The following is a 9,233-nucleotide window of genomic DNA, read 5'->3' as shown; positions in this document are numbered from 1 at the left end:
TGATGCATTCCATATTCAAACGTATTCATTTATGAACCAGTAGTTAGAAGTAGAAAAGTTCTAACAGAAACCACAAAGCTCATCTACAGCCACACAACACTGGATACGCCCAATCTCATCTGATCTTGGAAGCTAAGCAGTGTTGGGCCTGGTTAGTACTTGGATGGGAGACCACCTGGGAATACAAGGTGCTGTAGATATTTTTATACTGCCAACACCGTTCTGTTGATGCATTCCATTTTCAAATGTATTCATTTATGAACCAGTAGTTAGAAGTAGAAAAGTTCTAACAGAAACCACAAAGCTCATCTACAGCCACACCACGCTGGATACGCCCAATCTCATCTGATCTTGGAAGCTAAGCAGTGTTGGGCCTGGTTAGTACTTGGATGGGAGACCACCTGGGAATACAAGGTGCTGTAGATATTTTTATACTGCCAACACCGTTCTGTTGATGCATTCCATTTTCAAACGTATTCATTTATGAACCAGTAGTTAGAAGTATAAAAGTTCTAACAGAAACCACAAAGCTCATCTACAGCCACACCACTCTGGATACGCCCAATCTCATCTGATCTTGGAAGCTAAGCAGTGTTGGGCCTTGTTAGTACTTGGATGGGAGACCACCTGGGAATACAAGGTGCAGTAGATATTTTTATACTGCCAACACTGTTCTGTTGATGCATTCCATTTTCAAACGTATTCATTTATGAACCAGTAGTTAGAAGTAGAAAAGTTCTAACAGAAACCACAAAGTTCATCTACAGCCACACCACACTGGATACGCCCACTCTCACCTGATCTTGGAAGCTAAGCAGTGTTGGGCCTGGTTAGTACTTGGATGGGAGCCCACCTGGGAATACAAGGTGTTGTAGATATTTTTATACTGCCAACACCGTTCTGTTGATGCATTCCATTTTCAAATGTATTCATTTATGAACCAGTAGTTAGAAGTAGAAAAGTTCTAACAGAAACCACAAAGCTCATCTACAGCCACACCACACTGGATACGCCCAATCTCATCTGGTCTTGGAAGCTAGGCAGTGTTGGGCCTGGTTAGTACTTGGATGGGAGCCCACCTGGCAATACAAGGTGTTGTAGATATTTTTATACTGCCAACACCGTTCTGTTGATGCATTCCATTTTCAAATGTATTCATTTATGAACCAGTAGATAGAAGTAGAAAAGTTCTAACAGAAACCACAAAGCTCATCTACAGCCACAACACACTGGATACGCCCAATTTCATCTGATCTTGGAAGATAAGCAGTGTTGGGCCTGGTTAGTTCTTGGATGGGAGACCACCTGGGAATACAAGGTGCTGTAGATATTTTTATACTGCCAACACCGTTCTGTTGATGCATTCCATTTTCAAATGTATTCATTTATGAACCAGTAGTTAGTAGTAGAAAAGTTCTAACAGAAACCACAAAGCTCATCTACAGCCACACCACACTGGATACGCCCAATCTCATCTGATCTTGGAAGCTAAGCAGTGTTGGGCCTGGTTAGTACTTGGATGGGAGACCAACTGGGAATACAAGGCGCTGTAGATATTTTTATACTGCCAACACCGTTCTGTTGATGCATTCCATTTTCAAACGTATTCATTTATGAACCAGTAGTTAGAAGTAGAAAAGTTCTAACAGAAACCACAAAGCTCATCTACAGCCACACCACACTGGATACGCCCAAACTCATCTGATCTTGGAAGCTAAGCAGTGTTGGGCCTGGTTAGTACGTGGATGGGAGACCACCTGGGAATACAAGGTGTTGTAGATATTTTTATACTGCCAACACCGTTCTGTTGATGCATTCCATTTTCAAACGTATTCATTTATGAACCAGTAGTTAGAAGTATAAAAGTTCTAACAGAAACCACAAAGCTCATCTACAGCCACACCACTCTGGATACGCCCAATCTCATCTGATCTTGGAAGCTAAGCAGTGTTGGGCCTTGTTAGTACTTGGATGGGAGACCACCTGGGAATACAAGGTGCTGTAGATAATTTTATACTGCCAACACTGTTCTGTTGATGCATTCCATTTTCAAACGTATTCATTTATGAACCAGTAGTTAGAAGTAGAAAAGTTCTAACAGAAACCACAAAGTTCATCTACAGCCACACCACACTGGATACGCCCACTCTCACCTGATCTTGGAAGCTAAGCAGTGTTGGGCCTGGTTAGTACTTGGATGGGAGCCCACCTGGGAATACAAGGTGCTGTAGATATTTTTATACTGCCAACACCGTTCTGTTGATGCATTCCATTTTCAAATGTATTCATTTATGAACCAGTAGTTAGAAGTAGAAAAGTTCTAACAGAAACCACAAAGCTCATCTACAGCCACACCACACTGGATACGCCCAATCTCATCTGGTCTTGGAAGCTAGGCAGTGTTGGGCCTGGTTAGTACTTGGATGGGAGCCCACCTGGCAATACAAGGTGTTGTAGATATTTTTATACTGCCAACACCGTTCTGTTGATGCATTCCATTTTCAAATGTATTCATTTATGAACCAGTAGATAGAAGTAGAAAAGTTCTAACAGAAACCACAAAGCTCATCTACAGCCACAACACACTGGATACGCCCAATTTCATCTGATCTTGGAAGATAAGCAGTGTTGGGCCTGGTTAGTTCTTGGATGGGAGACCACCTGGGAATACAAGGTGCTGTAGATATTTTTATACTGCCAACACCGTTCTGTTGATGCATTCCATTTTCAAATGTATTCATTTATGAACCAGTAGTTAGTAGTAGAAAAGTTCTAACAGAAACCACAAAGCTCATCTACAGCCACACAACACTGGATACGCCCAATCTCATCTGATCTTGGAAGCTAAGCAGTGTTGGGCCTGGTTAGTACTTGGATGGGAGACCAACTGGGAATAGAAGGCGCTGTAGATATTTTTATACTGCCAACACCGTTCTGTTGATGCATTCCATTTTCAAACGAATTCATTTATGAACCAGTAGTTAGAAGTAGAAAAGTTCTAACAGAAACCACAAAGCTCATCTACAGCCACACCACACTGGATATGCCCAATCTCATCTGATCTTGGAAGCTAAGCAGTGTTGGGCCTGGTTAGTACTTGGATGGGAGACCACCTGGGAATACAAGGTGCTGTAGATATTTTTATACTGCCAACACCGTTCTGTTGATGCATTCCATTTTCAAACATATTCATTTATGAACCAGTAGTTAGAAGTAGAAAAGTTCTAACAGAAACCACAAAGCTCATCTACAGCCACACCACACTGGATACGCCCAATCTCATCTGATCTTGGAAGCTAAGCAGTGTTGGGCCTGGTTAGTACTTGGATGGGAGCCCACCTGGGAATACAAGGTGCTGTAGATATTTTTATACTGCCAACACCGTTCTGTTGATGCATTCCATTTTCAAACGTATTCATTTATGAACCAGTAGTTAGAAGTATAAAAGTTCTAACAGAAACCACAAAGCACATCTACAGCCACACCACACTGGATACGCCCAATCTCATCTGATCTTGGAAGCTAAGCAGTGTTGGGCCTGGTTAATACTTGGATAGGAGACCACCTGGGAATACAAGGTGCTGTAGATATTTTTATACTGCCAACACCGTTCTGTTGATGCATTCCATTTTCAAACGTATTCATTTATGAACCAATAGTTAGAAGTAGAAAAGTTCTAACAGAAACCTCAAAGTTCATCTACAGCCACACCACACGGGATGTGCCCAATCTCACCTGATCTTGGAAGCTAAGCAGTGTTGGGCCTGGTTAGTACTTGGATGGGAGCCCACCTGGGAATACAAGGTGCTGTAGATATTTTTATACTGCCAGCACCGTTCTGTTGATGCATTCCATTTTCAAATGTTTTCATTTATGAACCAGTAGTTAGAAGTAGAAAAGTTCTAACAGAAACCACAAAGCTCATCTACAGCCACACCACACTGGATACGCCCAATCTCATCTGATCTTGGAAGCTAAGCAGTGTTGGGCCTGGTTAGTACTTGGATGGGAGACCACCTGGTAATACAAGGTGCTGTAGATATTTTTATACTGCCAACACTGTTCTGTTGATGCATTCCATTTTCAAACGTATTCATTTATGAACCAGTAGTTAGAAGTAGAAAAGTTCTAACAGAAACCACAAAGCTCATCTACAGCCACAACACACTGGATACGCCCAATCTCGTCTGATCTTGGAAGCTAAGCAGTGTTGGGCCTTGTTAGTACTTAGATGGGAGACCACCTGGGAATACAAGGTGCAGTAGATATTTTTATACTGCCAACACTGTTCTGTTGATGCATTCCATTTTCAAACGTATTCATTTATGAACCAGTAGTTAGAAGTAGAAAAGTTCTAACAGAAACCACAAAGTTCATCTACAGCCACACCACACTGGATATGCCCAATCTCACCTGATCTTGGAAGCTAAGCAGTGTTGGGCCTGGTTAGTACTTGGATGGGAGCCCACCTGGGAATACAAGGTGCTGTAGATATTTTTATACTGCCAACACCGTTCTGTTGATGCATTCCATTTTCAAATGTATTCATTTATGAACCAGTAGTTAGAAGTATAAAAGTTCTAACAGAAACCACAATGCTCATCTACAGCCACACCACTCTGGATACGCCCAATCTCATCTGGTCTTGGAAGCTAAGCAGTGTTGGGCCTGGTTAGTACTTGGATGGGAGCCCACCTGGCAATACAAGGTGCTGTAGATATTTTTATACTGCCAACACCGTTCTGTTGATGCATTCCATTTTCAAACGTATTCATTTATGAACCAGTAGTTAGAAGTAGAAAAGTTCTAACAGAAACCACAAAGCTCATCTACAGCCACACCACTCTAGATACGCCCAATCTCATCTGGTCTTGGAAGCTAAGCAGTGTTGGGCCTGGTTAGTACTTGGATGGGAGCCCACCTGGCAATTCAAGGTGCTGTAGATATTTTTATACGGCCAACACCGTTCTGTTGATGCATTCCATTTTCAAATGTATTTATTTATGAACCAGTAGTTAGAAGTATAAAAGTTCTAACAGAAACCACAAAGCTCATCTACAGCCACACCACACTGGATACGCCCAATCTCATCTGATCTTGGAAGCTAAGCAGTGTTGGGCCTGGTTAATACTTGGATAGGAGACCACCTGGGAATACAAGGTGCTGTAGATATTTTTATACTGCCAACACCGTTCTGTTGATGCATTCCATTTTCAAACGTATTCATTTATGAACCAGTAGTTAGAAGTAGAAAAGTTCTAACAGAAACCACAAAGTTCATCTACAGCCACACCACACTGGATGTGCCCAATCTCACCTGATCTTGGACGCTAAGCAGTGTTGGGCCTGGTTAGTACTTGGATGGGAGCCCACCTGGGAATACAAGGTGCTGTAAATATTTTTATACTGCCAACACCGTTCTGTTGATGCATTCCATTTTCAACTGTTTTCATTTATGAACCAGTAGTTAGAAGTAGAAAAGTTCTAACAGAAACCACAAAGCTTATCTACAGCCACACCACACTGGATACGCCCAATCTCATCTGATCTTGGAAGCTAAGCAGTGTTGGGCCTGGTTAGTACTTGGATGGGAGACCACCTGGTAATACAAGGTGCTGTAGATATTTTTATACTGCCAACACCGTTCTGTTGATGCATTCCATTTTCAAACGTATTCATTTATGAACCAGTAGTTAGAAATAGAAAAGTTCTAACAGAAACCACAAAGCTCATCTACAGCCACACCACACTGGATACGCCCAATCTCGTCTGATCTTGGAAGCTAAGCAGTGTTGGGCCTTGTTAGTACTTGGATGGGAGACCACTTGGGAATACAAGGTGCTGTAGATATTTTTATACTGCCAACACTGTTCTGTTGATGCATTCCATTTTCAAACGTATTCATTTATGAACCAGTAGTTAGAAGTAGAAAAGTTCTAACAGAAACCACAAAGTTCATCTACAGCCACACCACACTGGATATGCCCAATCTCACCTGATCTTGAAAGCTAAGCAGTGTTGGGCCTGGTTAGTACTTGGATGGGAGCCCACCTGGGAATACAAGGTGCTGTAGATATTTTTATACTGCCAACACCGTTCTGTTGATGCATTCCATTTTCAAACGTATTCATTTATGAACCAGTAGTTAGAAGTAGAAAAGTTCTAACAGAAACCATCTACAGCCACACCACACTGGATACGCCCAATCTCATCTGATCTTGGAAGCTAAGCAGTGTTGGGCTTGGTTAGTACTTGGATGGGAGACCACCTGGGAATACAAGGTGCTGTAGATATTTTTATACTGCCAACACCGTTCTGTTGATGCATTCCATTTTCAAACGTATTCATTTATGAACCAGTAGTTAGAAGTAGAAAAGTTCTAACAGAAACCACAAAGCTCATCTACAGCCACACCACACTGGATACGCCCAATCTCATCTGATCTTGGAAGCTAAGCAGTGTTGGGCCTGGTTAGTACTTGGATGGGAGCCCACCTGGGAATACAAAGTGCTGTAGATATTTTTATACTGCCAACACCGTTCTGTTGATGCATTCCATTTTCAAACGTATTCATTTATGAACCAGTAGTTAGAAGTATAAAAGTTCTAACAGAAACCACAAAGCTCATCTACAGCCACACCACACTGGATACGCCCAATCTCATCTGATCTTGGAAGCTAAGCAGTGTTGGGCCTGGTTAATACTTGGATAGGAGACCACCTGGGAATACAAGGTGCTGTAGATATTTTTATACTGCCAACACCGTTCTGTTGATGCATTCCATTTTCAAACGTATTCATTTATGAACCAGTAGTTAGAAGTAGAAAAGTTCTAACAGAAACCACAAAGCTCATCTACAGCCACACCACTCTGGATACGCCCAATCTCATCTGGTCTTGGAAGCTAAGCAGTGTTGGGCCTGGTTAAAACTTGGATGGGAGCCCACCTGGGAATACAAGGTGCTGTAGATATTTTTATACTGCCAACACCGTTCTGTTGATGCATTCCATTTTCAAACGTATTCATTTATGAACCAGTAGTTAGAAGTATAAAAGTTCTAACAGAAACCGCAAAGCTCATCTACAGCCACACCACACTGGATACGCCCAATCTCATCTGATCTTGGAAGCTAAGCAGTGTTTAGCCTGGTTAGTACTTGGATGGGAGACCACCTGGGAATACAAGGTGCTGTAGATATTTTTATACTGCCAACACCGTTCTGTTGATGCATTCCATTTTCAAATGTATTCATTTATGAACCAGTAGTTAGAAGTAGAAAAGTTCTAACAGAAACCACAAAGTTCATCTACAGCCACACCACACTGGATACGCCCACTCTCACCTGATCTTGGAAGCTAAGCAGTGTTGGGCCTGGTTAGTACTTGGATGGGAGCCCACCTGGGAATACAAGGTGCTGTAGATATTTTTATACTGCCAACACCGTTCTGTTGATGCATTCCATTTTCAAACGTATTCATTTATGAACCAGTAGTTAGAAGTAGAAAAGTTCTAACAGAAACCACAAAGCTCATCTACAGCCACACCACTCTGGATACGCCCAATCTCATCTGGTCTTGGAAGCTAAGCAGTGTTGGGCCTGGTTAGTACTTGGATGGGAGCCCACCTGGGAATACAAGGTGCTGTAGATATTTTTATACTGCCAACACCGTTCTGTTGATGCATTCCATTTTCAAACGTATTCATTTATGAACCAGTAGTTAGAAGTATAAAAGTTCTAACAGAAACCGCAACGCTCATCTACAGCCACACCACACTGGATGCGCCTAATCTCATCTGATCTTGGAAGCTAAGCAGTGTTTGGCCTGGTTAGTACTTGGATGGGAGACCACCTGGGAATACAAGGTGCTGTAGATTTTTTTATACTGCCAACACCGTTCTGTTGATGCATTCCATTTTCAAACGTATTCATTTATGAACCAGTAGTTAGAAGTATAAAAGTTCTAACAGAAACCACAAAGCTCATCTACAGCCACACCACACTGGATACGCCCAATCTCATCTGATCTTGGAAGCTAAGCAGTGTTTGGCCTGGTTAGTACTTGGATGAGAGACCACCTGGGAATACAAGGTGCTGTAGATATTTTTATACTGCCAACACCGTTCTGTTGATGCATTCCATTTTCAAATGTATTCATTTATGAACCAGTAGTTAGAAGTAGAAAAGTTCTAACAGAAACCACAAACCTCATCTACAGCCACACCACACTGGATACGCCCAATCTCATCTGATCTTGGAAGCTAAGCAGTGTTGGGCCTGGTTAGTACTTGGATGGGAGCCCACCTGGGAATACAAGGTGCTGTAGATATTTTTATACTGCCAACACCGTTCTGTTGATGCATTCCATTTTCAAACGTATTCATTTTTGAACCAGTAGTTAGAAGTAGAAAAGTTCTAACAGAAACCCCAAAGTTTATCTACAGCCACACCACACTGGATATGCCCAATCTCATCTGATCTTAGAAGCTTAGCAGTGTTGGGCCTGGTTAGTACTTGGATGGGAGACCACCTGGTAATACAAGGTGATGTAGATATTTTTTATACTGCCAACACCGTTCTGTTGATGCATTCCATTTTCAAATGTATTCATTTATGAACCAGTAGTTAGAAGTAGAAAAGTTCTAACAGAAACCACAAAGCTCATTTACAGCCACACCACTCTGGATACGCCCAATCTCATCTGATCTTGGAAGCTAAGCAGTGTTGGGTCTGGTTAGTGTTTGGATGGGAGACCACCTGGGAATACAAGGTGCTGTAGATATTTTTATACTGCCAACACCGTTCTGTTGATGCATTCCATTTTCAAACGTATTCATTTATGAACCAGTAGTTAGAAGTAGAAAAGTTCTAACAGAAACCACAAAGCTCATTTACAGGCACACCACACTGGATACGCCCAATCTCAACTGATCTTGGAAGCTAAGCAGTGTTGGGCCTGGTTAGTACTTGGATGGGAGACCACCTGGGAATACAAGGTGCTGTAGATATTTTTATACTGCCAACACCGTTCTGTTGATGCATTCCATTTTCAAACGTATTCATTTATGAACCAGTAGTTAGAAGTAGAAAAGTTCTAACAGAAACCACAAAGCGCATCTACAGCCACACCACACTGGATACGCCCAATCTCATCTGATCTTGGAAGCTAAGCAGTGTTGGGCCTGGTTAGTACTTGGATGGGAGACCACCTGGGAATACAAGGCGCTGTAGATAT

General features: G+C 42.0%; 21 non-coding genes and 20 pseudogenes across 21 annotated transcripts; all 41 read left to right on the top strand.

The window, feature by feature from the left end:
• Positions 1-81: 81 nt before the first annotated feature.
• LOC135067799 (5S ribosomal RNA) lies at positions 82-200 on the top strand. The gene has a single exon (XR_010254008.1). It is a non-coding gene; the product is annotated as a 5S ribosomal RNA (ribosomal RNA).
• Positions 201-307: 107 nt separating this feature from the next.
• LOC134901915 (5S ribosomal RNA) lies at positions 308-426 on the top strand. Its single transcript, XR_010175390.1, has one exon. It is a non-coding gene; the product is annotated as a 5S ribosomal RNA (ribosomal RNA).
• Positions 427-533: 107 nt separating this feature from the next.
• LOC135061090 (5S ribosomal RNA) lies at positions 534-652 on the top strand. Its single transcript, XR_010247482.1, has one exon. It is a non-coding gene; the product is annotated as a 5S ribosomal RNA (ribosomal RNA).
• Positions 653-759: 107 nt separating this feature from the next.
• On the top strand, positions 760-878 carry LOC134892944 (5S ribosomal RNA; annotated as a pseudogene).
• A 107-nt stretch (positions 879-985) lies between these two features.
• LOC134895428 (5S ribosomal RNA) lies at positions 986-1,104 on the top strand (annotated as a pseudogene).
• A 107-nt stretch (positions 1,105-1,211) lies between these two features.
• LOC134892496 (5S ribosomal RNA) lies at positions 1,212-1,330 on the top strand (annotated as a pseudogene).
• A 107-nt stretch (positions 1,331-1,437) lies between these two features.
• On the top strand, positions 1,438-1,556 carry LOC135065325 (5S ribosomal RNA). Its single transcript, XR_010251608.1, has one exon. It is a non-coding gene; the product is annotated as a 5S ribosomal RNA (ribosomal RNA).
• A 107-nt stretch (positions 1,557-1,663) lies between these two features.
• On the top strand, positions 1,664-1,782 carry LOC134886925 (5S ribosomal RNA; annotated as a pseudogene).
• Positions 1,783-1,889: 107 nt separating this feature from the next.
• On the top strand, positions 1,890-2,008 carry LOC134894757 (5S ribosomal RNA). Its single transcript, XR_010171821.1, has one exon. It is a non-coding gene; the product is annotated as a 5S ribosomal RNA (ribosomal RNA).
• Positions 2,009-2,115: 107 nt separating this feature from the next.
• LOC134891066 (5S ribosomal RNA) lies at positions 2,116-2,234 on the top strand (annotated as a pseudogene).
• Positions 2,235-2,341: 107 nt separating this feature from the next.
• LOC134895427 (5S ribosomal RNA) lies at positions 2,342-2,460 on the top strand (annotated as a pseudogene).
• Positions 2,461-2,567: 107 nt separating this feature from the next.
• On the top strand, positions 2,568-2,686 carry LOC134892495 (5S ribosomal RNA; annotated as a pseudogene).
• Positions 2,687-2,793: 107 nt separating this feature from the next.
• LOC134892507 (5S ribosomal RNA) lies at positions 2,794-2,912 on the top strand (annotated as a pseudogene).
• A 107-nt stretch (positions 2,913-3,019) lies between these two features.
• LOC135059022 (5S ribosomal RNA) lies at positions 3,020-3,138 on the top strand. The gene has a single exon (XR_010245442.1). It is a non-coding gene; the product is annotated as a 5S ribosomal RNA (ribosomal RNA).
• A 107-nt stretch (positions 3,139-3,245) lies between these two features.
• Positions 3,246-3,364, top strand: LOC135061249 (5S ribosomal RNA). Its single transcript, XR_010247636.1, has one exon. It is a non-coding gene; the product is annotated as a 5S ribosomal RNA (ribosomal RNA).
• A 107-nt stretch (positions 3,365-3,471) lies between these two features.
• LOC134885171 (5S ribosomal RNA) lies at positions 3,472-3,590 on the top strand. The gene has a single exon (XR_010169293.1). It is a non-coding gene; the product is annotated as a 5S ribosomal RNA (ribosomal RNA).
• A 107-nt stretch (positions 3,591-3,697) lies between these two features.
• On the top strand, positions 3,698-3,816 carry LOC134890686 (5S ribosomal RNA; annotated as a pseudogene).
• Positions 3,817-3,923: 107 nt separating this feature from the next.
• Positions 3,924-4,042, top strand: LOC135067445 (5S ribosomal RNA). The gene has a single exon (XR_010253659.1). It is a non-coding gene; the product is annotated as a 5S ribosomal RNA (ribosomal RNA).
• Positions 4,043-4,149: 107 nt separating this feature from the next.
• Positions 4,150-4,268, top strand: LOC134886355 (5S ribosomal RNA). Its single transcript, XR_010170440.1, has one exon. It is a non-coding gene; the product is annotated as a 5S ribosomal RNA (ribosomal RNA).
• A 107-nt stretch (positions 4,269-4,375) lies between these two features.
• On the top strand, positions 4,376-4,494 carry LOC134886504 (5S ribosomal RNA). The gene has a single exon (XR_010170584.1). It is a non-coding gene; the product is annotated as a 5S ribosomal RNA (ribosomal RNA).
• A 107-nt stretch (positions 4,495-4,601) lies between these two features.
• Positions 4,602-4,720, top strand: LOC134892562 (5S ribosomal RNA; annotated as a pseudogene).
• A 107-nt stretch (positions 4,721-4,827) lies between these two features.
• LOC134894840 (5S ribosomal RNA) lies at positions 4,828-4,946 on the top strand (annotated as a pseudogene).
• A 107-nt stretch (positions 4,947-5,053) lies between these two features.
• LOC134885170 (5S ribosomal RNA) lies at positions 5,054-5,172 on the top strand. Its single transcript, XR_010169292.1, has one exon. It is a non-coding gene; the product is annotated as a 5S ribosomal RNA (ribosomal RNA).
• A 107-nt stretch (positions 5,173-5,279) lies between these two features.
• LOC134892917 (5S ribosomal RNA) lies at positions 5,280-5,398 on the top strand (annotated as a pseudogene).
• A 107-nt stretch (positions 5,399-5,505) lies between these two features.
• Positions 5,506-5,624, top strand: LOC135067443 (5S ribosomal RNA). The gene has a single exon (XR_010253658.1). It is a non-coding gene; the product is annotated as a 5S ribosomal RNA (ribosomal RNA).
• A 107-nt stretch (positions 5,625-5,731) lies between these two features.
• LOC134895798 (5S ribosomal RNA) lies at positions 5,732-5,850 on the top strand. The gene has a single exon (XR_010171948.1). It is a non-coding gene; the product is annotated as a 5S ribosomal RNA (ribosomal RNA).
• A 107-nt stretch (positions 5,851-5,957) lies between these two features.
• Positions 5,958-6,076, top strand: LOC134890576 (5S ribosomal RNA; annotated as a pseudogene).
• A 98-nt stretch (positions 6,077-6,174) lies between these two features.
• LOC134902183 (5S ribosomal RNA) lies at positions 6,175-6,293 on the top strand. Its single transcript, XR_010175654.1, has one exon. It is a non-coding gene; the product is annotated as a 5S ribosomal RNA (ribosomal RNA).
• A 107-nt stretch (positions 6,294-6,400) lies between these two features.
• Positions 6,401-6,519, top strand: LOC135070755 (5S ribosomal RNA). The gene has a single exon (XR_010256908.1). It is a non-coding gene; the product is annotated as a 5S ribosomal RNA (ribosomal RNA).
• A 107-nt stretch (positions 6,520-6,626) lies between these two features.
• LOC134885169 (5S ribosomal RNA) lies at positions 6,627-6,745 on the top strand. The gene has a single exon (XR_010169291.1). It is a non-coding gene; the product is annotated as a 5S ribosomal RNA (ribosomal RNA).
• A 107-nt stretch (positions 6,746-6,852) lies between these two features.
• Positions 6,853-6,971, top strand: LOC134895158 (5S ribosomal RNA; annotated as a pseudogene).
• Positions 6,972-7,078: 107 nt separating this feature from the next.
• Positions 7,079-7,197, top strand: LOC134888561 (5S ribosomal RNA; annotated as a pseudogene).
• Positions 7,198-7,304: 107 nt separating this feature from the next.
• LOC134891065 (5S ribosomal RNA) lies at positions 7,305-7,423 on the top strand (annotated as a pseudogene).
• A 107-nt stretch (positions 7,424-7,530) lies between these two features.
• On the top strand, positions 7,531-7,649 carry LOC134884485 (5S ribosomal RNA). The gene has a single exon (XR_010168631.1). It is a non-coding gene; the product is annotated as a 5S ribosomal RNA (ribosomal RNA).
• A 107-nt stretch (positions 7,650-7,756) lies between these two features.
• Positions 7,757-7,875, top strand: LOC135069168 (5S ribosomal RNA). Its single transcript, XR_010255357.1, has one exon. It is a non-coding gene; the product is annotated as a 5S ribosomal RNA (ribosomal RNA).
• Positions 7,876-7,982: 107 nt separating this feature from the next.
• On the top strand, positions 7,983-8,101 carry LOC134888987 (5S ribosomal RNA; annotated as a pseudogene).
• Positions 8,102-8,208: 107 nt separating this feature from the next.
• Positions 8,209-8,327, top strand: LOC135061248 (5S ribosomal RNA). Its single transcript, XR_010247635.1, has one exon. It is a non-coding gene; the product is annotated as a 5S ribosomal RNA (ribosomal RNA).
• A 107-nt stretch (positions 8,328-8,434) lies between these two features.
• LOC134896231 (5S ribosomal RNA) lies at positions 8,435-8,553 on the top strand (annotated as a pseudogene).
• Positions 8,554-8,661: 108 nt separating this feature from the next.
• Positions 8,662-8,780, top strand: LOC134893030 (5S ribosomal RNA; annotated as a pseudogene).
• A 107-nt stretch (positions 8,781-8,887) lies between these two features.
• Positions 8,888-9,006, top strand: LOC134887846 (5S ribosomal RNA; annotated as a pseudogene).
• Positions 9,007-9,113: 107 nt separating this feature from the next.
• LOC135059269 (5S ribosomal RNA) lies at positions 9,114-9,232 on the top strand. The gene has a single exon (XR_010245679.1). It is a non-coding gene; the product is annotated as a 5S ribosomal RNA (ribosomal RNA).
• Position 9,233: the final 1 nt, after the last annotated feature.

Source organism: Pseudophryne corroboree, chromosome 3 (assembly GCF_028390025.1).
Source record: "Pseudophryne corroboree isolate aPseCor3 chromosome 3, aPseCor3.hap2, whole genome shotgun sequence".
In the NCBI taxonomy this organism is placed as follows: domain Eukaryota; kingdom Metazoa; phylum Chordata; class Amphibia; order Anura; family Myobatrachidae; genus Pseudophryne; species Pseudophryne corroboree.
This window is presented reverse-complemented; position numbering and strand designations above follow the sequence as displayed.